At 36.2% G+C, this 22681-nt stretch overlaps 14 non-coding genes across 14 annotated transcripts; all 14 read right to left on the bottom strand.

Annotated features, from left to right (window-relative positions):
* Positions 1-5738: 5738 nt before the first annotated feature.
* On the bottom strand, positions 5739-5811 carry TRNAF-GAA (transfer RNA phenylalanine (anticodon GAA)). The gene has a single exon. It is a non-coding gene; the product is annotated as a tRNA-Phe (tRNA).
* A 12594-nt stretch (positions 5812-18405) lies between these two features.
* On the bottom strand, positions 18406-18478 carry TRNAF-GAA (transfer RNA phenylalanine (anticodon GAA)). The gene has a single exon. It is a non-coding gene; the product is annotated as a tRNA-Phe (tRNA).
* A 151-nt stretch (positions 18479-18629) lies between these two features.
* TRNAF-GAA (transfer RNA phenylalanine (anticodon GAA)) lies at positions 18630-18702 on the bottom strand. The gene has a single exon. It is a non-coding gene; the product is annotated as a tRNA-Phe (tRNA).
* A 153-nt stretch (positions 18703-18855) lies between these two features.
* On the bottom strand, positions 18856-18928 carry TRNAF-GAA (transfer RNA phenylalanine (anticodon GAA)). Its single transcript has one exon. It is a non-coding gene; the product is annotated as a tRNA-Phe (tRNA).
* A 356-nt stretch (positions 18929-19284) lies between these two features.
* On the bottom strand, positions 19285-19357 carry TRNAF-GAA (transfer RNA phenylalanine (anticodon GAA)). The gene has a single exon. It is a non-coding gene; the product is annotated as a tRNA-Phe (tRNA).
* A 150-nt stretch (positions 19358-19507) lies between these two features.
* TRNAF-GAA (transfer RNA phenylalanine (anticodon GAA)) lies at positions 19508-19580 on the bottom strand. The gene has a single exon. It is a non-coding gene; the product is annotated as a tRNA-Phe (tRNA).
* Positions 19581-19730: 150 nt separating this feature from the next.
* Positions 19731-19803, bottom strand: TRNAF-GAA (transfer RNA phenylalanine (anticodon GAA)). Its single transcript has one exon. It is a non-coding gene; the product is annotated as a tRNA-Phe (tRNA).
* Positions 19804-20605: 802 nt separating this feature from the next.
* TRNAF-GAA (transfer RNA phenylalanine (anticodon GAA)) lies at positions 20606-20678 on the bottom strand. Its single transcript has one exon. It is a non-coding gene; the product is annotated as a tRNA-Phe (tRNA).
* Positions 20679-20828: 150 nt separating this feature from the next.
* Positions 20829-20901, bottom strand: TRNAF-GAA (transfer RNA phenylalanine (anticodon GAA)). Its single transcript has one exon. It is a non-coding gene; the product is annotated as a tRNA-Phe (tRNA).
* Positions 20902-21051: 150 nt separating this feature from the next.
* TRNAF-GAA (transfer RNA phenylalanine (anticodon GAA)) lies at positions 21052-21124 on the bottom strand. Its single transcript has one exon. It is a non-coding gene; the product is annotated as a tRNA-Phe (tRNA).
* A 150-nt stretch (positions 21125-21274) lies between these two features.
* Positions 21275-21347, bottom strand: TRNAF-GAA (transfer RNA phenylalanine (anticodon GAA)). The gene has a single exon. It is a non-coding gene; the product is annotated as a tRNA-Phe (tRNA).
* A 150-nt stretch (positions 21348-21497) lies between these two features.
* Positions 21498-21570, bottom strand: TRNAF-GAA (transfer RNA phenylalanine (anticodon GAA)). Its single transcript has one exon. It is a non-coding gene; the product is annotated as a tRNA-Phe (tRNA).
* Positions 21571-22372: 802 nt separating this feature from the next.
* TRNAF-GAA (transfer RNA phenylalanine (anticodon GAA)) lies at positions 22373-22445 on the bottom strand. The gene has a single exon. It is a non-coding gene; the product is annotated as a tRNA-Phe (tRNA).
* Positions 22446-22595: 150 nt separating this feature from the next.
* TRNAF-GAA (transfer RNA phenylalanine (anticodon GAA)) lies at positions 22596-22668 on the bottom strand. The gene has a single exon. It is a non-coding gene; the product is annotated as a tRNA-Phe (tRNA).
* Positions 22669-22681: the final 13 nt, after the last annotated feature.

Here is a 22681-nt window from a genome sequence, read left to right on the forward strand (position 1 = left end):
AACTTTTGTAGAAGCGCCCATAAATAGGCATGATTTACTCTATCAAATGCCTGATGGAAATCAATAGATAAAACCGCAGGAGTGCTAGAGGAAGCTTGGTAACTAGCAATTACATCCCGAATCGTTTGCAGAAGATGATAGATTTTCCTATCTCCTACACTTGCAAATTGGTATGGCCCTGCCAAGGATTCCAAATATGGTTGTAGTCTGTTATTCAAGCAGCGGGCCAGAATTTTATAGTCAGAGTTCATTAGTGTGATGGGTCGGTAATTAGTAACTAAAGTCGCAGTATTTACTTTGGGAATAAGGACTGTCACTCCTGGAGATTTATACGTTTGCACAGGCGCATCACTGAAATATTCATTGACTATGTCTGTTAATGTGTCTCCTATCAAAGGGAAGAAGCGTTGGTACCATTCTGCTGGAAGTCCATCTAGACCAGGAGATTTGTTAGAAGGGGCATTCATCACAGCAGATTCTACCTCTTCTTTCGAAATCGGGGTGTCCATCGCTCTAGCTGAATCATAATTGAGCACTGGAGAAAGGTTGTGGAAAATCTGTTGTTGGGTGTTTGCTTCGCCGCAGTCACCAAATAGGGAACTATAGTAGGTGTAAAACGCTGTTTTGATTTCAGGGAAAGAGGAAAATGTGTTCCCTTCGTCATCTTGAATGCGTGCTACTAATTTACTCGCACCACGAGCAATAAATAAATCATGTAGTGTATTTATTTGCAGCTATTTGTCATATAGAGGGTAATTCTCGTCATTCATAATACAGCATGTCATTTATGTTCTTGAAAACTTATTCGATGCATAAACCGAGGGTTTAAACAGAGAATCCGAAGTCGCAACGCTCGCAAGAAATTCATGAACCCCAAAGGTCACGTGAGCAGACTGGAATTGTCCTTATGAAGCACGCCACAGCAGAAAGTCTTTACATAGATTTTCAATTCAATTCCTGATATATGCTTTTGCAATGTGGAATTGGTGATGCCTTTAGTCGCTCTCTCTCGCTCGGTCGCTCACTCTCTATTTATACAGAATATAAAAGTGGATGTATGTGTGTGTTTCAACATAATTCTGATATATCTAGCGCAATTATAACTATATTTCTTACAGTCTGGAAAAGAGTACTGTCGGGATACATATAAAAAATGCTAGAAACGGGTCGATATTAGTATCGAATCCATAGCTTCGTGGTCGCTTAGGTGAATAGTTATACTTTCAATTCAAGTCCAATTAAGCTCCCATTAGCACCCAGGGTGGTTACGTAGCGACATAAAAATATCGAAATCAACCGATATTAGAATCGAATCGTTAGTTTTCAGCGCCGCAATTCACATTAGTCCACATTAGTCCACATTTCACATTAGTCCCACTGCCTAGAGGGCAATATATTTGCAGAGTGCAAAATTTAAAACTTGAATAATATTTTAATTTTTTCCGTATGAAAAAGTTAAAAATCAAGAGCAAATATATTATTTCATGAACAATCCTCTTTTACTGTTCTAATATGTATAATAATAGCGTAAGAAATCTAAAAATAATTCAGAACATTTTCACATTTGTTATTTTTTGTTACGTAGTTCTAGCTGTAGCATGTAGTGAGTGGTATTTAAATGTAATAAATTCACTAACTAAGCATATTTGAATTAAGTTTTATTTTTAAGTTAGGGATGAAGGGGCGGAGAAATATGTAGTTATTGGGGGCGCCGAGAGCAAAAGTGCGTAGGGGCGCCGAGCTTTTAAATGCAACACTGGTCGCTAAATTAATTTGTAGAAATTTTAATGTCATTTAAGACCAAATTTAGTCCTAACGGTGGCAGTATCCGTTTGCTCTCCTAGGAGAAATGAAAGGGGCTGACATCAAAATTATATATATATATATATATATATATATATATATATATATATATATATATATATATATATATATATATATATATATATATATATATATATATATATATATATATATATATATATATATATATAAAAGACCGACATTAGTGTCGAATCCATAATTTTCGAGGTGGATTAGATAAAGAGTGGCACTCCAGGTGCTTAATGATATAGAAAATTAGTTTTTCTTTCTTTTTTTACGTTGGTCTACTTTTCCTTAGTTTGAGACTCAAATTTCATCCTATTTTCTACTGAAATGTGTCTGTAAGGCAACAAAGAAATAATTATATATGATAAATTTAAATTCATTTTAATTCGGAAGTTGAGAAACACTTTGCCATTATATATCGTAAAGGTCAGATCCACCAGTATTGTAACAGAGAGGTGCTTGAGCCATTGACGGTAGAAATTCAAACTCCGATAAGTGATAATTTCACAGTCTTGTTTTATTACAAGTGTAGCCTTTTTAGTCAACGGAGAAGAGGACGTGGATCATGGTTCAGAGTTGATGTCGATGGGTGTTGGTGGGTCGGAGTTGGTCGCAATGGTTCAGAGTGGTTCATAGTTGGTGGTGGGTCAGAGTGGATCACGATGGATGATGGGTCAGAGTGGGCCAATGGGTCATTTGGGTGGTGGGTGATACTGGATCATGGTGGTTCGTGGATCAAATTTTCATTGACCCACACCATCTCTGGTTAAAATTGTACTAAAGATAAGAGGCACCGAAGATGCATGTCGGCTATTATACTCAAATTTTGCACATAGATAGTACCCCACCAGAAAGCAATAAATCTGAAACGGTTCACAGTATCACCTCCTAGAACTCGAGATGTAGGGGTTTGTCTGATTGGCTAAATTAAGACGTCAATCTTTTATCCATCAACAAGCAAGCTTTTTATGATCGTTTTCGTGGGGAAATCAGAAGAACACGTGCCTAGTAATCGTAATATTGATAGTTCGCGTCCACCCCGGGGTATTTGTTTTGTTTTTTTTGACTCACCTAAATATAAACAAATCACACATATAGGCATTTTAACATATTTTGGGAGAGTAATTTTGTGGTTCGTTGTCGTTTCATCGCGTCTCTGCCGCTGGTAGTAATGTTTTCAAAATGGAACTGGGGCCACCGCGGATTGTCGCTGCGGGGCCACCAATTTTTGGCGAGAGGTCAATAGTTGACCATCTGTAGTCCACCGACGCTTACAGCTTAGGGTAATGAACGATGTCTTTGCTTTGTAGACGTCATGACTACCGACGTCGGCAGTCAACTAGCTTTTAGTATTCCTTTACTAACCATCTATCGTTCATGTTTATACACGGTGTTGTAATAATAATAATAATAATAATAATAATAATAATAATAATAATAATAATAATAATAATAATAATAATATATTATTATTATTATTATTATTATTATTATTTGTAGTAATAGTAGTATAATTGATAATAGAATAATTATATTGTCTATGTATTGTCTCGGTAGGACTACACACAGGATTTGGCTCGTTTTAGTTTGACTCGACTCTAATCCGAGTCGAGTTGGAGGATATTTTTCGCGCCGAGTCCTAGAGTAGACCTCAAAGATGTCTGTTTCGAGTCGAGTCGAGTTTCAAAGAAAAATCGCTCGTGCCCATCCCTACTAATGAGAGCTTAATCGGAGTTAAGCGAAATCGAAAGTCACACTATTTATCTAAGCGACCCCGAAAACTATGAATTCGACACTAATACCGATCATTTTCTAGCAATCTTTTATATGTATCCCCCTCCCATTCACCATAGGTAACCCGACAGCATTCTTTTTCAAACTATAAGAAATTTGGTTAAAATTACTCTAGGCCAGTGGTTCTCAATCTAATTCCTATCACGATCCCCTTTTATCACATCCTCTTGCCAGCGACCCTTTTATAATTTGTGTTTTATAATAAGCTTGTGTGGGATTTTTAACATACCTATTTCTATAATAGTAGAATCCATTTCTTGTTTATAGTGAACAGTGCCGTGGCATGGAAAATCAGCGCTCGGGGCGAGAGTATACGACGATGTCTCCGTACATATGAGTGAGGTCGACAGACTAGCTGCGAAGCGCCACCATGGTGACCATTTTCAGAATTAAAGCCTTCTTTAGTTTCTAAAAAAGAAAAGCTTTGTAAATTGGATATTTATTACAGCATAGATTTAGGACTTTTTTTTTTTGCGACACAAACACATACACGCGGGCGCGCACGAATACATGAACTTCTATTTTTGGTCTGAAAAGCGAATAAGACTCCCTATTGCTGCGAAATATGTTATTTCTGTTGTTTCTGTCTTTTTCACATTACTACTAGCGATTAATGTTGGGGGATGGCGGGGAAATCCCCTCTCTCAAAGTTTATCCCCGGCCCGGCTCGCAGAAATAACATGATATTTTTACATGGAATAAGTATTTTCTTTCTATATATTTATCAAAAACATCCCCCTCTAGCTCGGAAGTTTAATTCAAATACTGGTTTGGCAGGATGTCCCTATAGGTTTCGTGGGAGATGGTAGGAATGGCCCTATATCTGTCAGTAATTTTATTTTCTAGATCTGGCAGTATAAGTTGAAAGCGAAAGTTGATAAAATGCGATAATCCAACATTGCTACAAGCACGAACGAACCAAAAGAATTGGGTCGTATTGTGTTGTGAGGAGTTCTTTTGTTGTGTACAAGCGCTTTTGGTGGTATAAAAACATCTTTATACTGGAAAAATCACCCTTCAAGGAAACGACCAAAACGTGTAAATGTTGATAGTGGCGACGATATTTTAGAAGAGCCAAATATTGCTGAACACCTCTAAGCTGGAAAACAATGTTGAATCCAGCAACAATTTATGCTGGTTTTGCTGTAAATTATGCTATTAATTTGACGAAAATTAATGGTCCAGCGATCAAATTCCAGCACAACTTTTCTTTTAATTTGTAGCGGAGGGGACACAAGTTCGAATACCATGTTGAACTCTAGGTTCCGTCTCCTTAGGATGTTATGAACATTCATCCCATGGAAAGCAATGGCAAACCACCATTCACCTTGCCAAGGGACTTTTAGCTCAAATACCTGCCTTCGGACAGAATATCACATCATCATTCAACAGCCATAGAATAACACATTGCAAAATTTTGACCTAGAATATATGTGAGACTGCGAGACCATGCGAGAAAGTCTCGCGCGAGACGCGAGATGAGACTCAAAATTTTATGCGAGACGCGAGACGAGACTTCACATTTGCGAGACGAGACCTTACACGAGACGAGACCAACGTTTGAGTTTGCGAGACGAGACGAGACTTTTCTATTTCTCGTCTCGTCTTGTCTCGCATGCATCTCTACTTTCCTAACATGAGTAACACACTTCCTCCGAAATTTGTGCCCCCTTTTTTCCGGGATCGAACCAGGGACCTTTAGATCTTCAGTCTAACGCTCTCCCAGCTGAGCTATTTCGGCTCTTTGTATTTGTCTATTAGTTTCTCTTTTTCCTCATCCAACTAGGATTCTACAAAGAAGAAATTATTTTTTATTAAACTGAATTTCTTATTAAAGAACAATTGAAATGTTAGTTACTCATTCTATATTCATCTCTAAAGAAAATATCAATGTCGAAACCCGGGATCAAACCAGGGACCTTTAGATCTTCAGTCTAACGCTTTCCGAGCTGAGCTATTTTGGCTCTTTCTAATTACTTATTAGTTTCTCTTTTTCCTCATCCAACTAGGATTCTACATAGAAGAAATTATTTTTTATTAAACTGAATTTCTTATTAAAGAACAATTGAAATGTTAGTTACTCATTCTATATTCATCTCTAAAGAAAATATTAATGCCGAAACCCGGGATCGAACCAGGGACCTTTAGATCTTCAGTCTAACGCTCTCCCAGCTGAGCTATTTCGGCTCTTTATATTTGTCTATTAGTTTCTCTTTTTCCTCATCCAACTAGGATTCTACATAGAAGAAATTATTTTTTTATTAAACTGAATTTCTTATTAAAGAACAATTGAAATGTTAGTTACTCATTCTATATTCATCTCTAAAGAAAATATTAATGCCGAAACCCGGGATCGAACCAGGGACCTTTAGACTAACGCTCTCCCAGCTGAGCTATTTCTATTTACTTATTATTTTCTCTTTTTCTTCATCCAACTAGGATTCTACATAGAAGAAATTATTTTTTATTAAACTGAATTTCTTATTAAAGAACAATTGAAATGTTAGTTACTCATTCTATATTCATCTCTAAAGAAAATATTAATGCCGAAACCCGGGATCGAACCAGGGACATTTAGATCTTCAGTCTAACGCTCTCCTGGCTGAGCTATTTCGGCTCTTTATATTTACTCATTATTTTCTCTTTTTCCTCATCCAACTAGGATTCTACAAAGAAGAAATTATTTTTTATAAAACTGAATTTCTTATTAAAGAACAATTGAAATGTTAGTTACTCATTCTATATTCATCTCTAAAGAAAATATTAATGCCGAAACCCGGGAACGAACCAGGGACCTTTAGATCTTCAGTCTAACGCTTTCCGAGCTGAGCTATTTTGGCTCTTTCTAATTACTTATTAGTTTCTCTTTTTCCTCATCCAACTAGGATTCTACATAGAAGAAACTAGCAGCGTTCACCCAGCGTTCGGCTCTTTATATTTGTCTATTAGTTTCTCTTTTTCCTCATCCAACTAGGATTCTACATAGAAGAAATTATTTTTTTATTAAACTGAATTTCTTATTAAAGAACAATTGAAATGTTAGTTACTCATTCTATATTCATCTCTAAAGAAAATATTAATGCCGAAACCCGGGATCGAACCAGGGACCTTTAGACTAACGCTCTCCCAGCTGAGCTATTTCTATTTACTTATTATTTTCTCTTTTTCTTCATCCAACTAGGATTCTACATAGAAGAAATTATTTTTTATTAAACTGAATTTCTTATTAAAGAACAATTGAAATGTTAGTTACTCATTCTATATTCATCTCTAAAGAAAATATCAATGTCGAAACCCAGGATCAAACCAGGGACCTTTAGGTCTTCAGTCTAACGCTTTCCGAGCTGAGCTATTTTGGCTCTTTCTAATTACTTATTAGTTTCTCTTTTTCCTCATCCAACTAGGATTCTACATAGAAGAAACTAGCAGCGTTCACCCAGCGTTCGGCTCTTTATATTTGTCTATTAGTTTCTCTTTTTCCTCATCCAACTAGGATTCTACATAGAAGAAATTATTTTTTTATTAAACTGAATTTCTTATTAAAGAACAATTGAAATGTTAGTTACTCATTCTATATTCATCTCTAAAGAAAATATTAATGCCGAAACCCGGGATCGAACCAGGGACCTTTAGACTAACGCTCTCCCAGCTGAGCTATTTCTATTTACTTATTATTTTCTCTTTTTCTTCATCCAACTAGGATTCTACATAGAAGAAATTATTTTTTATTAAACTGAATTTCTTATTAAAGAACAATTGAAATGTTAGTTACTCATTCTATATTCATCTCTAAAGAAAATATTAATGCCGAAACCCGGGATCGAACCAGGGACATTTAGATCTTCAGTCTAACGCTCTCCTGGCTTTTTTTTCTTTTTTTTCTTTTTTTTTAAACATCTTTATTTCCCAAGGTCACGTACATACCTGAAAGAAATTGGTCGTTTAGACATAAGACATAGACGGTAAATACAAGTAGAAAGTTGAAATATATACAGTGCTATAAGAACAATACAAATCACATCATCATATTACATTTTTTTGTGCTTATCAAGGTAGACAAGAACTTGTAAAAAATTGACAGTATTATAAGAAATTTAGAGGTACTACAAATATGATCTTACAGATATTACACTAGTCGTATCATGTTAAAATGAGGCAGTCAAAAAGTTTGCGAAATTCTTGTGGAAAGGTACCATACCAAAAGTTTTCCATCTGGTGCGTTTTAAGAATTCATGATAATCCGTGACACTTATGTGACTGCGACTGGAATCAATATAGTATAAGGTGTGTCCTATTAGCCAAGTAACAGCATTATTGCGGGTTGGAGGGTACCAATGGTAATCAGGTAAGGTAATAATATCCGGTGTAAAATGGTGGGGAGATGTCCGACATACAATAGCAAGGAGAGCACATAGTTTTAACCACACAGACATTACTAGCTGGCAAGAGGTGTATCTGTGGATAATGGTGTCGGGGTGTCCACAATGGGAACACGCATTATGTGGTAGGCGATGAATGTCGAACAAACGTTGATTAGTAGCATGAATATCATGCACAACACTATACCATAAACTACGTACACAAGTCGGAAGAAACTTTCTATGAATATTAAACCATATGCGATTCCAGTTACAACTATTATTGTTCTGCTGTACTCGTATCATAGTTGGAGTAAAGGTCATTTTTAAAAAATACAGATAAAAATCACGAGAACGGATTTCTCTTATCTCATCATGTTTAGACAGATAACTCCAGGCTAGGACGAATTTATATACATATAAGGGTGCGTGTTGAAGGAAAGGAACATTGGGTGGATTTGGAGCAGGTAAGGTGGGCGTCCAACATTGTAGCCATTGTTGTGTATGACTATGGTCCAAATGATACAATTTATAGCTACGTAATAAAAATAATATTTTACACTTGAGTCGTACATTGATTAAAGCAAGGCCACCATTGTCTACTGGTAACACCATTACTACCTGTGGAACTCGGAAGAAAAAGCCGCACCAAATAAACCAGCCAATAAGCGATTGCACTTTTTTGGCACAGATGTCCGGAAGTGGCCATACCTGTGCTGTATACCATAATTGAGAACATATATAAGTATTCACATACCAGACTCTCTGAATTAAATTCAGCTGTCGATGACGATTTTGGAGAACAACTGTCCTGATTTTATTGATTATTGGCGTCCAGACTGTCTCAGAGTCTGGATCAAGATTACTCGTAAAATTAACACCTAAAATTTTTAATTTCGTCACAATTTCTGAATGACAGATAGTTAACCCTTTATTGACCGTTGCCCAATTATTAAAGGTTAAACTCTTCGTTTTATTGACATTAATACTTGCTCCACTAGCATTACAATAACTATTTAAGCACTGGTGCACATAGTTTACCTGAGCAACAGTGGTACAACTGATTGAGACATCATCAGCGAAAGCAAAACAAACAATATTTTGAAAATCATGTAAATGTGAGACTGGAAAACAGGACAAATTTTGCAAAAAAGGTTCAAGAACTAAGCCAAATAACAACATTGACAATGGACATCCTTGGCGGATACCTCGCTTGATAGATATGGGTGAGCTAAAGTAACCATTGATGTGAAGCTGGGATTTTGCATTGTGATATAAATTTTTAATATTAGCAATAAAACGTGAATCAAAACCAAATGCTTGTAGTACAGCATAAAGATAGTTATGCTCGACAAAATCAAAAGCATGTTTGAAATCTATAGAAGTGACACAGGCAGGGAGCTGTTGCACTTGAAAATATCCCATGATGTCTCGTAGGCTACACAGGGCATAGTAAATATTACGTTCTTTTGATAGCGCTGCCTGCTTACCACTTAAAAGTTTCTCGATAACTTTTTCCATGCGTACTTTATATACCTTAGACAATAATTTGACATCAGTATTTAACAGCGTAATGGGTCTAAAATTAGAAATATGAGCTTGGGCTCCTTTTTTCGGAACTAAAATAATGATACCATCATTTTGCATAACATTTCCAGATTGAAACATATCATTAAGTACAGCAGTGAAAGTATCTCCTACCACATCCCAATACTGTTTATAGAAGAGAAAAATGAGTCCATCCTTGCCAGGACTGCTACAATGCTTTGTAGTATTTAATACATCATAAATCTCTTGTTTAGTAATCGGGGCTAACAATTGTGCATTGTCAGCCGCTGTTAATTTACAAGATATATTGGAAAAGAAAGTGGGCCATATCTGAGTAGCAGCTGGATGCGATTCAAATAGTTGTTCATAATGCTGTGTTAAACTGGACATAATATCAGGTAATGCAGTAACAACTTGGCCATTTTCTAATACAAGATGTTCCATAAAATTAGTTCTCCTTCTATTATGTTGCCGCATGATGTGGAAAAATGTAACTCGTTCATTAGACAACAATAATTTGGAATCGAATGATTTAGTGATAGTCTGTAAAGAGTCGTTTTCTAATCGAATTAATTTTGCTCTGATTTTATTAATATGCATATACGTGTGCGCAGAGGGAGGCTGTTGCCACAACTCATGTAACACTTTGTAAAGGTAGTCAATGGTATTTTTGCTGTTCTGACGGTATTCAGAATGCATCCATTGGAAAAAAGATTTAATTTTATGCTTAGCATAATGAACCCACCACAAATTTAAACTGCCAAAATATCTCTGTTGTCGACACCAGTAAGCCCATTTCTCTCGAAACAGTTCTTTAATATCATCAGATTTCAGAAGCTGTGGATTAAGTTTCCAGTTAGAGGGACCGAACGTTGGGCTCAAACCAAGGAGAGGGGGAGGAAATTTGAGTAACATACACACAGCACTATGATCACTAAACGGAGCCATAAGAACATTAATGTCACACACACGAGGTACGAGATCGAAGGAGGTATAGATCCTGTCTATGCGTGACTTCACTGATGGAGTGACATGCGTATAAATGATATCAGTTCGTTTGGACCGCCAGGTATCAACTAATCGGAATCCGTGGACCAGTCTTTCTAACGCTAAGCATTTATTAAAATAGCCAGTAGAATCGTCACGAAACAAAATGGAATTGAAATCTCCAGCAAGGATAATACTCGTATGCGGAATAGAAAACAGAGGCACGATATCAGCATTAAAAAAATTTTCACGGTCAGTTTTGTGTAGAAAACCTGACATGCAATACACATTTACATATAGAATGTTATCGCATACAAGGCTGAGCCCATTGCCAGACGGTAAACGAGTAACGTGTTGCACATGGATTCCTTTCTTCACTAATATTGCAGTACCTCTACCACTATATCCAAGATTAACAAAACAATTATACCGATCAATGAAACTTAAATCGGCAATTTTGAGTTCTTGCAAATTGAGTATATCAAAGTCATGTAATCGTATAAAGTTATGTAACAAGCGTTGTTTCGTAGGACTAGTTATACCATTTAAATTTAAAGTACCCACTTTACGAACAGTGACAATAGGGTAAGACATACACAGCGGATAGAAAGTAAATAGAATTATTAGAGCTGCAAAATAAACAAACTGCATGCTGAGACCTGACAAACAGGAAAAAGAAAACAACAACACTATTCAGGTTGATTCTTTACACTGTCTGTTTGTAGTGAATCGTCAAGGACAGTCGAGAAGCTAGGTTGCGATGATGTAATCGAAGCACCAACAACAGGCTCACGTGAGTCACGTGTCACGACAGCCTTCCCTTTCCCTGTGTTTGTTTTGATTTTCTTGTGTGTTGACAAGGCAATCTTACCTGCTTTTTCACTTATATAAACCGTTCTCACAGTTTTGCTGCTTTCCGCATCAACTGAGTCAGATAAAGGAGGCGGAAGGTCGTGAAGTACCTTAGTAGGCGGTATCTGCGAAGCACTGGTGTTGGAAGCCTCGTCCATTGCCGACACACTTATTAACGAACACTGGTCATTGACATCAGGCACCATGGGCGGATCTCCTATATCTTCGGGGGGCGCACTAGTTATTGAATCCTGTATCCCGGTATCCGTGGGTCGATCCAGGGAAGTAGGCACAGTCAGCACTGGGAACTCATTGAGGTCCTGTAGCGATGGAGCACTGTGGGCACTGGGTAATGAGTCAGATAAGGCCGTTGTTAACGTACTGTTACCAGGTTGAAAGCTCTGATCGGTTGAGTAACGAGGAGTTTGAGGAAGAGTTTTTCCAGATAACTGGGACATATTGAGCGTCAGAGGAGCTGTACTCAAATGTTTGGCGCGCTGTAGGCGTCGGGGACAAGAACTAAACGTGTGATCGACCTGGTGGCACGCGAAGCAAGTTGGGGGTTGCCCAGAGTATATAACGCTTGTTCGATAACCTTGGATGAGTAATTTCGAAGGAATATGCTTCTTGAGTTCCATATACGCTATACGTACGCCATTAAACACAGGAAAGCGGTACTTCTGGGACCACTGCTCATTTTCTATCTTTTTCACACTTCCGTAATTACTGAGGGCAGAATTGAGAAAACTAACATCTAGTTCAAGGGGGAGATCGGTGATACGTACACGTGTAAGAGTATCTGAAGCATTTTGCACTGAAACAAGGCTCCGCGAGCCATCTTGATGCAAAAAGGGAAGTTCACTAGGTGTATTGACGAGAAATTGTTCAAATTTTTCCGGAGAACTAAATTTCAAGAACACGCAATATTCCTCACTGTTTAATTGAATACCATCAATCTGATCCAAATTCACATGTACCTGTTCATCCAGCCAAATATGGATATCCAAAGCAGTTGGGCGTATATGTCGTGTACTTTTATCGAATGCAAGTTTCACTGTGTTCTGACGTAAACCACGAAACATGATGCTCACCAATTCAAACAAAAAACAACAAATACTTTTCAAACAATAACTATATACTCCAAAAGTATCAAAGCTGTTCACTATAGCAAGATAGCACTAATCACAGTCACTTGAAATAACACTTAGCTAGCCGCACTTAACTGGCTATTCGGTAGTCACAACGAGCAGGAGCAAACGTCCGCACTCCTTCACGTCTACCGGTGAACTCACCTGGCCTGATGGAAATCAATAGATAAAACCGCAGGAGTGCTAGAGGAAGCTTGGTAACTAGCAATTACATCCCGAATCGTTTGCAGAAGATGATAGATTTTCCTATCTCCTACACTTGCAAATTGGTATGGCCCTGCCAAGGATTCCAAATATGGTTGTAGTCTGTTATTCAAGCAGCGGGCCAGAATTTTATAGTCAGAGTTCATTAGTGTGATGGGTCGGTAATCAGTAACTAAAGTCGCAGTATTTACTTTGGGAATAAGGACTGTCACTCCTGGAGATTTATACGTTTGCACTGGCGCATCACTGAAATATTCATTGACTATGTCTGTTAATGTGTCTCCTATCAAAGGGAAGAAGCGTTGGTACCATTCTGCTGGAAGTCCATCTAGACCAGGAGATTTGTTAGAAGGGGCATTCATCACAGCAGATTCTACCTCTTCTTTCGAAATCGGGGTGTCCATCGCTCTAGCTGAATCATAATTGAGCACTGGAGAAAGGTTGTGGAAAATCTGTTGTTGGGTGTTTGCTTCGCCGCAGTCACCAAATAGGGAACTATAGTAGGTGTAAAACGCTGTTTTGATTTCAGGGAAAGAGGAAAATGTGTTCCCTTCGTCATCTTGAATGCGTGCTACTAATTTACTCGCACCACGAGCAATAAATAAATCATGTAGTGTATTTATTTGCAGCTATTTGTCATATAGAGGGTAATTCTCGTCATTCATAATACAGCATGTCATTTATGTTCTTGAAAACTTATTCGATGCATAAACCGAGGGTTTAAACAGAGAATCCGAAGTCGCAACGCTCGCAAGAAATTCATGAACCCCAAAGGTCACGTGAGCAGACTGGAATTGTCCTTATGAAGCACGCCACAGCAGAAAGTCTTTACATAGATTTTCAATTCAATTCCTGATATATGCTTTTGCAATGTGGAATTGGTGATGCCTTTAGTCGCTCTCTCTCGCTCGGTCGCTCACTCTCTATTTATACAGAATATAAAAGTGGATGTATGTGTGTGTTTCAACATAATTCTGATATATCTAGCGCAATTATAACTATATTTCTTACAGTCTGGAAAAGAGTACTGTCGGGATACATATAAAAAATGCTAGAAACGGGTCGATATTAGTATCGAATCCATAGCTTCGTGGTCGCTTAGGTGAATAGTTATACTTTCAATTCAAGTCCAATTAAGCTCCCATTAGCACCCAGGGTGGTTACGTAGCGACATAAAAATATCGAAATCAACCGATATTAGAATCGAATCGTTAGTTTTCAGCGCCGCAATTCACATTAGTCCACATTAGTCCACATTTCACATTAGTCCCACTGCCTAGAGGGCAATATATTTGCAGAGTGCAAAATTTAAAACTTGAATAATATTTTAATTTTTTCCGTATGAAAAAGTTAAAAATCAAGAGCAAATATATTATTTCATGAACAATCCTCTTTTACTGTTCTAATATGTATAATAATAGCGTAAGAAATCTAAAAATAATTCAGAACATTTTCACATTTGTTATTTTTTGTTACGTAGTTCTAGCTGTAGCATGTAGTGAGTGGTATTTAAATGTAATAAATTCACTAACTAAGCATATTTGAATTAAGTTTTATTTTTAAGTTAGGGATGAAGGGGCGGAGAAATATGTAGTTATTGGGGGCGCCGAGAGCAAAAGTGCGTAGGGGCGCCGAGCTTTTAAATGCAACACTGGTCGCTAAATTAATTTGTAGAAATTTTAATGTCATTTAAGACCAAATTTAGTCCTAACGGTGGCAGTATCCGTTTGCTCTCCTAGGAGAAATGAAAGGGGCTGACATCAAAATTATATATATATCGAATAATAATAATTATGGATTCGACACTAATGTCGGTCTTTTATATATATATATATATATATATATATATATATATATATATATATATATATATATATATAAAAGACCGACATTAGTGTCGAATCCATAATTTTCGAGGTGGATTAGATAAAGAGTGGCACTCCAGGTGCTTAATGATATAGAAAATTAGTTTTTCTTTCTTTTTTTACGTTGGTCTACTTTTCCTTAGTTTGAGACTCAAATTTCATCCTATTTTCTACTGAAATGTGTCTGTAAGGCAACAAAGAAATAATTATATATGATAAATTTAAATTCATTTTAATTCGGAAGTTGAGAAACACTTTGCCATTATATATCGTAAAGGTCAGATCCACCAGTATTGTAACAGAGAGGTGCTTGAGCCATTGACGGTAGAAATTCAAACTCCGATAAGTGATAATTTCACAGTCTTGTTTTATTACAAGTGTAGCCTTTTTAGTCAACGGAGAAGAGGACGTGGATCATGGTTCAGAGTTGATGTCGATGGGTGTTGGTGGGTCGGAGTTGGTCGCAATGGTTCAGAGTGGTTCATAGTTGGTGGTGGGTCAGAGTGGATCACGATGGATGATGGGTCAGAGTGGGCCAATGGGTCATTTGGGTGGTGGGTGATACTGGATCATGGTGGTTCGTGGATCAAATTTTCATTGACCCACACCATCTCTGGTTAAAATTGTACTAAAGATAAGAGGCACCGAAGATGCATGTCGGCTATTATACTCAAATTTTGCACATAGATAGTACCCCACCAGAAAGCAATAAATCTGAAACGGTTCACAGTATCACCTCCTAGAACTCGAGATGTAGGGGTTTGTCTGATTGGCTAAATTAAGACGTCAATCTTTTATCCATCAACAAGCAAGCTTTTTATGATCGTTTTCGTGGGGAAATCAGAAGAACACGTGCCTAGTAATCGTAATATTGATAGTTCGCGTCCACCCCGGGGTATTTGTTTTGTTTTTTTTGACTCACCTAAATATAAACAAATCACACATATAGGCATTTTAACATATTTTGGGAGAGTAATTTTGTGGTTCGTTGTCGTTTCATCGCGTCTCTGCCGCTGGTAGTAATGTTTTCAAAATGGAACTGGGGCCACCGCGGATTGTCGCTGCGGGGCCACCAATTTTTGGCGAGAGGTCAATAGTTGACCATCTGTAGTCCACCGACGCTTACAGCTTAGGGTAATGAACGATGTCTTTGCTTTGTAGACGTCATGACTACCGACGTCGGCAGTCAACTAGCTTTTAGTATTCCTTTACTAACCATCTATCGTTCATGTTTATACACGGTGTTGTAATAATAATAATAATAATAATAATAATAATAATAATAATAATAATAATAATAATAATAATAATAATAATAATAATAATTATTATTATTATTATTATTATTATTATTATTATTATTATTATTATTATTATTATTATTATTATTATTATTATTATTATTTGTAGTAATAGTAGTATAATTGATAATAGAATAATTATATTGTCTATGTATTGTCTCGGTAGGACTACACACAGGATTTGGCTCGTTTTAGTTTGACTCGACTCTAATCCGAGTCGAGTTGGAGGATATTTTTCGCGCCGAGTCTTAGAGTAGACCTCAAAGATGTCTGTTTCGAGTCGAGTCGAGTTTCAAAGAAAAATCGCTCGTGCCCATCCCTACTAATGAGAGCTTAATCGGAGTTAAGCGAAATCGAAAGTCACACTATTTATCTAAGCGACCCCGAAAACTATGAATTCGACACTAATACCGATCATTTTCTAGCAATCTTTTATATGTATCCCCCTCCCATTCACCATAGGTAACCCGACAGCATTCTTTTTCAAACTATAAGAAATTTGGTTAAAATTACTCTAGGCCAGTGGTTCTCAATCTAATTCCTATCACGATCCCCTTTTATCACATCCTCTTGCCAGCGACCCTTTTATAATTTGTGTTTTATAATAAGCTTGTGTGGGATTTTTAACATACCTATTTCTATAATAGTAGAATCCATTTCTTGTATATAGTGAACAGTGCCGTGGCATGGAAAATCAGCGCTCGGGGCGAGAGTATACGACGATGTCTCCGTACATATGAGTGAGGTCGACAGACTAGCTGCGAAGCGCCACCATGGTGACCATTTTCAGAATTAAAGCCTTCTTTAGTTTCTAAAAAAGAAAAGCTTTGTAAATTGGATATTTATTACAGCATAGATTTAGGACTTTTTTTTTTTTGCGACACAAACACATACACGCGGGCGCGCACGAATACATGAACTTCTATTTTTGGTCTGAAAAGCGAATAAGACTCCCTATTGCTGCGAAATATGTTATTTCTGTTGTTTCTGTCTTTTTCACATTACTACTAGCGATTAATGTTGGGGGATGGCGGGGAAATCCCCTCTCTCAAAGTTTATCCCCGGCCCGGCTCGCAGAAATAACATGATATTTTTACATGGAATAAGTATTTTCTTTCTATATATTTATCAAAAACATCCCCCTCTAGCTCGGAAGTTTAATTCAAATACTGGTTTGGCAGGATGTCCCTATAGGTTTCGTGGGAGATGGTAGGAATGGCCCTATATCTGTCAGTAATTTTATTTTCTAGATCTGGCAGTATAAGTTGAAAGCGAAAGTTGATAAAATGCGATAATCCAACATTGCTACAAGCACGAACGAACCAAAAGAATTGGGTCGTATTGTGTTGTGAGGAGTTCTTTTGTTGTGTACAAGCGCTTTTGGTGGTATAAAAACATCTTTATACTGGAAAAATCACCCTTCAAGGAAACGACCAAAACGTGTAAATGTTGATAGTGGCGACGATATTTTAGAAGAGCCAAATATTGCTGAACACCTCTAAGCTGGAAAACAATGTTGAATCCAGCAACAATTTATGCTGGTTTTGCTGTAAATTATGCTATTAATTTGACGAAAATTAATGGTCCAGCGATCAAATTCCAGCACAACTTTTCTTTTAATTTGTAGCGGAGGGGACACAAGTTCGAATACCATGTTGAACTCTAGGTTCCGTCTCCTTAGGATGTTATGAACATTCATCCCATGGAAAGCAATGGCAAACCACCATTCACCTTGCCAAGGGACTTTTAGCTCAAATACCTGCCTTCGGACAGAATATCACATCATCATTCAACAGCCATAGAATAACACATTGCAAAATTTTGACCTAGAATATATGTGAGACTGCGAGACCATGCGAGAAAGTCTCGCGCGAGACGCGAGATGAGACTCAAAATTTTATGCGAGACGCGAGACGAGACTTCACATTTGCGAGACGAGACCTTACACGAGACGAGACCAACGTTTGAGTTTGCGAGACGAGACGAGACTTTTCTATTTCTCGTCTCGTCTTGTCTCGCATGCATCTCTACTTTCCTAACATGAGTAACACACTTCCTCCGAAATTTGTGCCCCCTTTTTTCCGGGATCGAACCAGGGACCTTTAGATCTTCAGTCTAACGCTCTCCCAGCTGAGCTATTTCGGCTCTTTGTATTTGTCTATTAGTTTCTCTTTTTCCTCATCCAACTAGGATTCTACAAAGAAGAAATTATTTTTTATTAAACTGAATTTCTTATTAAAGAACAATTGAAATGTTAGTTACTCATTCTATATTCATCTCTAAAGAAAATATCAATGTCGAAACCCGGGATCAAACCAGGGACCTTTAGATCTTCAGTCTAACGCTTTCCGAGCTGAGCTATTTTGGCTCTTTCTAATTACTTATTAGTTTCTCTTTTTCCTCATCCAACTAGGATTCTACATAGAAGAAATTATTTTTTATTAAACTGAATTTCTTATTAAAGAACAATTGAAATGTTAGTTACTCATTCTATATTCATCTCTAAAGAAAATATTAATGCCGAAACCCGGGATCGAACCAGGGACCTTTAGATCTTCAGTCTAACGCTCTCCCAGCTGAGCTATTTCGGCTCTTTATATTTGTCTATTAGTTTCTCTTTTTCCTCATCCAACTAGGATTCTACATAGAAGAAATTATTTTTTTATTAAACTGAATTTCTTATTAAAGAACAATTGAAACGTTAGTTACTCATTCTATATTCATCTCTAAAGAAAATATTAATGCCGAAAACCGGGATCGAACCAGGGACCTTTAGATCTTCAGTCTAACGCTCTCCCAGCTGAGCTATTTCGGCTCTTTATATTTACTTATTAGTTTCTCTTTTTCCTCATCCAACTAGGATTCTACATAGTAGAAAAAAATATTTTTTATTAAACTGAATTTCTTATTAAAGAACAATTGAAATGTTAGTTACTCATTCTATATTCATCTCTAAAGAAAATATTAATGCCGAAACCCGGGATCGAACCAGGGACCTTTAGATCTTCAGTCTAATGCTCTCCCAGCTGAGCTATTTCGGCTCTTTGTATTTGTCTATTAGTTTCTCTTTTTCCTCATCCAACTAGGATTCTACATAGAAGAAATTATTTTTTATTAAACTGAATTTCTTATTAAAGAACAATTGAAATGTTAGTTACTCATTCTATATTCATCTCTAAAGAAAATATTAATGCCGAAACCCGGGATCGAACCAGGGACCTTTAGACTAACGCTCTCCCAGCTGAGCTATTTCTATTTACTTATTATTTTCTCTTTTTCTTCATCCAACTAGGATTCTACATAGAAGAAATTATTTTTTATTAAACTGAATTTCTTATTAAAGAACAATTGAAATGTTAGTTACTCATTCTATATTCATCTCTAAAGAAAATATTAATGCCGAAACCCGAGATCGAACCAGGGACCTTTAGATCTTCAGTCTAACGCTTTCCCAGCTGAGCTATTTCGGCTGTTTGTATTTGTCTATTAGTTTCTCTTTTTCCTCATCCAACTAGGATTCTACATAGAAGAAATTATTTTTTATAAAACTGAATTTCTTATTAAAGAACAATTGAAATGTTAGTTACTCATTCTATATTCATCTCTAAAGAAAATATTAATGCCGAAACCCGAGATCGAACCAGGGACCTTTAGATCTTCAGTCTAACGCTTTCCCAGCTGAGCTATTTCGGCTCTTTGTATTTGTCTATTAGTTTCTCTTTTTCCTCATCCAACTAGGATTCTACATAGAAGAAATTATTTTTTATTAAACTGAATTTCTTATTAAAGAACAATTGAAATGTTAGTTACTCATTCTATATTCATCTCTAAAGAAAATATTAATGCCGTAACCCGGGATCGAACCAGGGACCTTTAGATCTTCAGTCTAACGCTCTCCCAGCTGAGCTATTTCGGCTCTTTATATTTACTTATTAGTTTCTCTTTTTCCTCATGCAACTAGGATTCTACATAGAAGAAATTATTTTTTATTAAACTGAATTTCTTATTAAAGAACAATTGAAATGTTAGTTACTCATTCTATATTCATCTCTAAAGAAAATATCAATGTCGAAACCCGGGATCAAACCAGGGACCTTTAGATCTTCAGTCTAACGCTTTCCGAGCTGAGCTATTTTGGCTCTTTCTAATTACTTATTAGTTTCTCTTTTTCCTCATCCAACTAGGATTCTACATAGAAGAAATTTTTTTTTATTAAACTGAATTTCTTATTAAAGAACAATTGAAATGTTAGTTACTCATTCTATATTCATCTCTAAAGAAAATATTAATGCCGAAACTTGGGATCGAACCAGGGACCTTTAGATCTTCAGTCTAACGCTCTCCCAGCTGAGGTATTTCGGCTCTTTATATTTGTCTATTAGTTTCTCTTTTTCCTCATCCAACTAGGATTCTACATAGAATAAATTATTTTTTATTAAACTGAATTTCTTATTAAAGAACAATTGAAATGTTAGTTACTCATTCTATATTCATCTCTAAAGAAAATATTAATGCCGAAACCCGGGATCGAACCAGGGACCTTTAGACTAACGCTCTCCCAGCTGAGCTATTTCTATTTACTTATTATTTTCTCTTTTTCTTCATCCAACTAGGATTCTACATAGAAGAAATTATTTTTTATTAAACTGAATTTCTTATTAAAGAACAATTGAAATGTTAGTTACTCATTCTATATTCATCTCTAAAGAAAATATTAATGCCGAAACCCGAGATCGAACCAGGGACCTTTAGATCTTCAGTCTAACGCTTTCCCAGCTGAGCTATTTCGGCTCTTTGTATTTGTCTATTAGTTTCTCTTTTTCCTCATCCAACTAGGATTCTACATAGAAGAAATTATTTTTTATAAAACTGAATTTCTTATTAAAGAACAATTGAAATGTTAATTACTCATTCTATATTCATCTCTAAAGAAAATATTAATGCCGAAACCCGAGATCGAACCAGGGACCTTTAGATCTTCAGTCTAACGCTTTCCCAGCTGAGCTATTTCGGCTCTTTGTATTTGTCTATTAGTTTCTCTTTTTCCTCATCCAACTAGGATTCTACATAGAAGAAATTATTTTTTATAAAACTGAATTTCTTATTAAAGAACAATTGAAATGTTAGTTACTCATTCTATATTCATCTCTAAAGAAAATATTAATGCCGAAACCCGAGATCGAACCAGGGACCTTTAGATCTTCAGTCTAACGCTTTCCCAGCTGAGCTATTTCGGCTCTTTGTATTTGTCTATTAGTTTCTCTTTTTCCTCATGCAACTAGGATTCTACATAGAAGAAATTATTTTTTATTAAACTGAATTTCTTATTAAAGAACAATTGAAATGTTAATTACTCATTCTATATTCATCTCTAAAGAAAATATTAATGCCGAAACCCGAGATCGAACCAGGGACCTTTAGATCTTCAGTCTAACGCTTTCCCAGCTGAGCTATTTCGGCTCTTTGTATTTGTCTATTAGTTTCTCTTTTTCCTCATCCAACTAGGATTCTACATAGAAGAAATTATTTTTTATTAAACTGAATTTCTTATTAAAGAACAATTGAAATGTTAGTTACTCATTCTATATTCATCTCTAAAGAAAATATTAATGCCGTAACCCGGGATCGAACCAGGGACCTTTAGATCTTCAGTCTAACGCTCTCCCAGCTGAGCTATTTCGGCTCTTTATATTTACTTATTAGTTTCTCTTTTTCCTCATGCAACTAGGATTCTACATAGAAGAAATTATTTTTTATTAAACTGAATTTCTTATTAAAGAACAATTGAAATGTTAGTTACTCATTCTATATTCATCTCTAAAGAAAATATCAATGTCGAAACCCGGGATCAAACCAGGGACCTTTAGATCTTCAGTCTAACGCTTTCCGAGCTGAGCTATTTTGGCTCTTTCTAATTACTTATTAGTTTCTCTTTTTCCTCATCCAACTAGGATTCTACATAGAAGAAATTTTTTTTTATTAAACTGAATTTCTTATTAAAGAACAATTGAAATGTTAGTTACTCATTCTATATTCATCTCTAAAGAAAATATTAATGCCGAAACTTGGGATCGAACCAGGGACCTTTAGATCTTCAGTCTAACGCTCTCCCAGCTAAGGTATTTCGGCTCTTTATATTTGTCTATTAGTTTCTCTTTTTCCTCATCCAACTAGGATTCTACATAGAATAAATTATTTTTTATTAAACTGAATTTCTTATTAAAGAACAATTGAAATGTTAGTTACTCATTCTATATTCATCTCTAAAGAAAATATTAATGCCGAAACCCGGGATCGAACCAGGGACCTTTAGACTAACGCTCTCCCAGCTGAGCTATTTCTATTTACTTATTATTTTCTCTTTTTCTTCATCCAACTAGGATTCTACATAGAAGAAATTATTTTTTATTAAACTGAATTTCTTATTAAAGAACAATTGAAATGTTAGTTACTCATTCTATATTCATCTCTAAAGAAAATATTAATGCCGAAACCCGAGATCGAACCAGGGACCTTTAGATCTTCAGTCTAACGCTTTCCCAGCTGAGCTATTTCGGCTCTTTGTATTTGTCTATTAGTTTCTCTTTTTCCTCATCCAACTAGGATTCTACATAGAAGAAATTATTTTTTATAAAACTGAATTTCTTATTAAAGAACAATTGAAATGTTAATTACTCATTCTATATTCATCTCTAAAGAAAATATTAATGCCGAAACCCGAGATCGAACCAGGGACCTTTAGATCTTCAGTCTAACGCTTTCCCAGCTGAGCTATTTCGGCTCTTTGTATTTGT

Source organism: Thermobia domestica, chromosome 12 (assembly GCF_964235325.1).
Source record: "Thermobia domestica chromosome 12, izTheDome1.hap1.1, whole genome shotgun sequence".
Lineage (NCBI taxonomy): Eukaryota > Metazoa > Arthropoda > Insecta > Zygentoma > Lepismatidae > Thermobia > Thermobia domestica.